This window comes from Nesoenas mayeri (assembly GCF_963082525.1).
Source record: "Nesoenas mayeri genome assembly, chromosome: 8".
Lineage (NCBI taxonomy): Eukaryota > Metazoa > Chordata > Aves > Columbiformes > Columbidae > Nesoenas > Nesoenas mayeri.
This window is the reverse complement of record NC_137554.1, coordinates 17,412,344-17,418,343: the sequence shown is the minus strand read 5'-3', so window position 1 is coordinate 17,418,343 and position 6,000 is coordinate 17,412,344.

Sequence of the window (6,000 nt, the reverse complement as noted above, 5' to 3'; positions counted from 1 at the left end):
TACAGAAGAGGGATTAATACAGTTTCTCAGTGAGACTACCCAAAAAAGGTGAAATTACTCCCACATATGAGCCTTGAGAGGCTCTGAAGTTTAAAGCAGATGAGGAGATATTTAGAATTCAGTGTTTAAGATGTGAAATGGGGAACAAAGATTTGTTTAAAAGTCTAAAAGATTTGTTTTCTAAACAATAAAACACAGCCTTATGCAGTTGATGCTCTGTTTTTTCAAGAGGTCAGAATTACAATAGAATTGCATAAGCTTCAGATCGGAAACATGACTGATGGAAGATGTCTGCTAAATGTCAAGTAAACAGCGTTTGTTCTATGGCTAGAATGTTATTATTTCAGATAATTGCAGAAGAATAAGTAATTAGAACAGAAAGCATGACGTTAGGTGGAAATTATGTCTTTGAAGGGAAATTCTGGTCATAGAGAAATAAATGAAAATTTCCATTAGCTTTAATGAGCCAAGATCTCATTTCTGAAATTTAAAGTTTTGTTTTCAATATTGCTTGACCTGATACAACGCCTCTACTGTATTTATTTCTGATATGCTAATTACAGTAATTATATATACACACACAGAGATGTGTACATATTATGAACCAGAACCTTGTATTGTTCTGGAAGGTATGTAAACCATGTGCCCAAATTAAATGTGTGAATAGTGTAGTACCATATAGATCAGATCCTTGATGCCAGGTATGCTCCTACACACCCATATGTTGGAGCTCCTCCGTGGGCAGAATCAGGTATGTGCAATCGATATTGTTCTCTTTACAGTAAATCTAGATTTACTTTGACAGAGGTTCTGCAACAGAGAGATGTTCAGAGCTCCACTGTAATTCCAAGAGTGCAGCGCTTTTCATTATGTTCATTCAAGAATGTAAGTATATTCATAAAAAAGGTCAAAAAAAGGTTTACTGTTGAATCTGAGTCTGTCACTGCTTTCTAGTAACTCATCAAAAAGTTACGCACAGCAAAACTGTGTAGCTTGCCTTTGATGTTTTGTCTGATAAAAACTGTTGTGAACGTGTCTTGAAAGTGACCATCAAATAATGCCCTTACATTGGCCTTTTAATTAACTATTAATAATAAGACTTCACCATTTTACAGTTAAACAATTCAGTGCCTGCAGTACTAGGCTGCTGGCCAGTGTGTACAGTGTGTTCAGACAAGCAACCTCTACCCAAAAGTTTGAAGGGAATGACAGAAACCTTTTAAAGTTCCCATTCAATAGTATATGCACTATGAAAAAAAAAAGTAGGTAGAGAAGGAAGATATGCACATTTTTAAGTCAGGCATTGCTGTTAAACACTTTTTTTTTTTTTTGTACATTTGGTGACAAACCAGAACCTGTTGAATACAAGAACTGTTTTTTCCTTAATGCTACATCCTTGAATAAGACTCTGCATTCCCTTCATCAGAATGACTGAGAAAAGGCAACATTTTTGCTGGAGCTAATCTGTGGGCATGGTGCAGTGGGGTTAATTTATATTTCACAAAACAAAAGGAGTTATAATAACTATGGAAATGACAAAGGAAGCTTCTTGCTTCTGTGTCTCAGTGGCTGTGCAGTGCTCTCCTTCATGCCCTGCTTTATAATGACAGTCAAGCAAACAGCCACAAGCAACCAAATAAAAACCATTTTTCTACTTTTCCTAAGGAAAAAAGGAGTGTAGTTTCCCCAGGCTGTTAAGAACTGGAAGGCACCAAAATAGAGGGATTAATTCCATGCTCCAAGGCTGGTGGTATATGGAGAACTTTGCAACAAGTTATGTAAGTTAGAGCTCCGCAAGACAAAAGTTGATATCAGATTCATTGTAAATGAATAATTTTAAATATTTCCTTGCCTTTCCTACAACGCTTGTGTCTTCCCAAATAAATAATGAGCTTTGGAAGGTATTCGTCTCCTCAAGAGAGAGAAAAGTTTCTGTAAACTTGACTTTAATAAGTATTGCTGCAGGCAATGAAACCTATACAAACAAACAAAGCCCAGGAGATAGGTTGCCTTCTGGCAGACTATTAGAAAACATCTTTTTAGCGACTTGTTACATTCTTCAGAATAATCACTACTATTTTAAATGGGAATATTTAATGTTTGAAGTAATATTTTAAAAAGCTTTGGGATCAGAACAGACCCAAGTTAAATCTTACTGCTAGTCCTGCTGGATATGGATGCAGCAAGGCTCAAATCTACCACAACATAATCAGCCACAGCTTGGGTTTTACTCTGTCTGAGCTTGAAATGAGCTTGATTTTTGTTTTGTTTTGTTTGTTTGTTTATTTTTGGCAGGTGGTGGGAAGGCGTGGGTGTGGGAGGGGATCGATTCCATGAACTATTAGCACAACTTTGGTTCTAAAGGTCTGGGAGACTGCAGAGCTTTTCTCTGCTCCAGACTAGTTCATTTGATGAGCCCTTATCAAAGGCCCAGCAAGAGGATACAGAAACAAGTCCTCCAAACTCTGTGGAAAACAAATGGTGCTTTATCGCAGCCTTTTCCTACAATGTTAACTTGAAAAGACAACTGAATGCAACTTTTCTGTTAGGAAAATCTGATTAGAATGGTACAAATCCTACCTCTAAAAAGAAGAGCTCTAAATATAATACATATATATAAAATACATAGGTAATATTATGTATTATATGCAAATTCCTATTTTATGAGTGGAATATTCCTAATACACCTGAGAGAAAATACAGACATCAGAAAAGGGTTGTCTTGGTGAAGCAGAGGTGTTAGGCTACACATGCTTGTCCTGCTCACTGACTGTCCACTGGCAATGCGTAGTGGTGTAGGCAAATTGTCATTTTCATACTACGAGAAGGAACTTGTAGATCTAGCTTCTTTCTTTAAAAAATGCTAAAATAAGCTTGGAACAGTAATTTGAAATATTATGTTCTGAACACCATGACTTGTAGATTTCAAAAATTTTATTATTCTCATAAACCCTCTAAATTTGTGAGGTGGACATCTGATCTCTAAAAATATACTCCTTCCCCCCACCCCAAACAATTATGCACTTGCTACTGAACAGCTGTCTGCTTCTGACATTCAACAGAGTGAGGAATGTGCATCTGACATGTAACAAAGAGGATCTACAGGCAAAATCATGGTTTGCTCATGCAAATTGAAAAAAACCAGATTAAGGCATGAAATCTAACACTACCTGTTTACAATCACATTAAGAAATTACTTGGCAAACTGTTAACTTCAGCCATTAAAATATGAGAGGAATATGTTCTCTCAATATGAGTGAAATATGTAACTATTATATATAACATCGGTTTGCCAGAACTTTCTCATATATTCAATGGCAATGCCTTTCAGAATAATAATAGAGGAGTGTCGTACCATGAAATATAGCAAGTGGCAGCTTTATTTTAACGAGTAGTTTCTGTTTTCTTTAGATGAATTACTGCAAATACTTTGCTACACCTGTTGTTAATCGTAGTGATTTAAAAAGTTTCACACTTTGATCCTGTACTCTTGGGACAAGGAGTACAGTAACTTCAGGACTGAGTTCTAGATGTCTTTTGTAACTCTGTTTTGACATGAGTTATAGGGGGAAATTTTCAGAAATTCAATAGGAGTTTTTGAGATGAAGTCCTGAAATCTTGTTTGGGGGGAAGTTTCTATGACAATGCTCACCTGTGTGGCTTTAAGAACTGTGTGCCACAGATTAGATATCCCTACAAAGTAAAAGCAAGAGATTGCAGTGCAATTATAAATAACATCTTGGACATGACACAAGCATCGTGTATTTATTTTAGATGCAGCAAAGAATCCAAATGAGTTTCTTCTAACAACTGGTATTTTAAAGTATTAAGTTTTCTCTCTAGATGAAGTTTTCCCATTATGTCTCATTATTTCAGTCAGCATTTATGCTTTTATGCCTCTTTTTTTTTGAGATATGAGATATTCTACCAAAAATAAATAATTAAACCACAGATGAACTGTCAAAAGGGAACATTCATATTTTAACGCAACATTAACATTTTGGTAATTAACATGGCAGTTAATGCTTTTAGCAGATGTAACAACATTAGACTTGTAAATTTTAATTAAAGTTAATGGTTCACGATAGCTGTAGGGATCAGGCATCCTCTCTGGATACGGAAAACATGTCTAATGTGATTAGAAATACTAATTGAAGAAAAAAGGACTGCAATAGTAATGACTGTACTTCTTTATCCTACTAAATTATTACAAACCTGCAGCAACTTTAAAAAATATATTTGCAGGAGGAAGTTTGAAGAGTTAAATGCTCCCCTTGAAGAAATTAAAAGGGGTCAAAAGAACATTGCAGATATTTTCTATGTGTTAGAAGAAGGAGAATCATTAATTGAAAGCCACTGCTCCTTCCTTATCCTCCTGAGACCATATTCCCAAGAAATACTATAAAGTTATTTGGTTACATTTCACATCCCTTTTGAATTTAATTAGGAACTAAAGTGTTGGGTTTAATTCCCTCAGAGGCTTTGAATTCCCATAGCAGGCAGAGAAACAGGACTGGCACTGGGAACTATGACTCAAGTGGACGTTTCTCAGTTTTAGTGCAAGTTAAGAGATTGGCGGTGAGTCCTTTTCATGGCTTGCTGATACACAAAACATTTTAATAAGCACAGGGAAAGGATTAGTTTTACTAAGGGTAATTACAAGCTGCTAGCCACCTATAAAATGCACTCCCATTTTATTGTAAAATGCCAATAATATTTATTTCACTTGTTTTGTGGAATTTTTTTTCTCTAAAGCTGGCTCCAAAGTCTGCTGAAGTCAGTAGAAAAATTCTGCAGTGCTTATTCTAGCAAAATTGCCACTGAAAATCATGTTCTTTCTACTGGGAGTTAGAGCTAATAAAGATTAAACACTAGAAATTAAGTTTGCTGTTTTTGACTGACAATAGTTATTTTTACTATAAACGCAGTTATTCCCCGCTAGTGCCATTAGCTCTCTTTCTGTCAACATCCTTCCAACATCATCATAAATTACTATTCATTTGCATTGCAGCATGGGCATAGGCTCCATTCTACCAGGCAAAGTGCAAAGACATGGTGAGAGACAATTCTTGTTTGGAAGAGTTGTGCTCTAACCAGTTGTGACACAAGCTCGGAGGAAGGATGCTGGGAGAACAAGTGCTGGTTGAGCTGCATTTTATTTCTAGCTGAAAGGCTGGAACAAGAGATTAGGAAATTTGGTCAAGCTTATGTGGAAAGACTGAATAAAGTTATTGAAATAAAATTTATTGAGTAACACTGGATTCAGAAAATTTGCAAAGACTTATATTAGTTTCTGGGCAACATATGTACCTTTTTGTCTTGTATCGGGACTAAATGTAACCACTAAACTGTTTAAGTAATCATGAACTTCAGGCTGCCTTTCTAAAAAGGTGTAAATTTTTTTTTATTCAGGTGAGAAGGTCTGAACTGTGCATTTTTGAATACCTGTCCAGTTGTATCACCTGGTATGACACAGTGGATAACAGTATATATTGGAATATGCATCTCCATGAGGTCTGTGGCTTCATGATTTACCTGTGTGCTAAATCACTTTCCATTAGAAAATCCCAAAATATTGTAGACTTTCTTCTAAATTTTACCTGTGTTGCTACGTAAAAATAATAATTTGCTTCTATGGATTCCTCAGGGTTCAACACTGAGAGTACAAAAGTGTGGATGTCTAACCTAGCCAAGAATTTATTCAGGTGGGAGGGGGAATTAAAAATTATGGTTAAGGTTTCAGTAAATCTTTAGAGACTACTTCTTCATTTCAGAGACACAACTGAAGTTAATACGATTCTGCATATGGATCCATAAATATGGATATTTATTTTATTTGACTTAAAATGTAACAGCTGTGGATTTTCTTTAATAATTTACTGCATTTTTTGTTCTGTAGTTTTATGGTAATAATGACTCAAGCATAACACAATTTCTGGCAGCTATGAATTGCTGAAGGAAAGGACAAATTGATTGAATTGTCTCTGTTTTTTTGGTTAG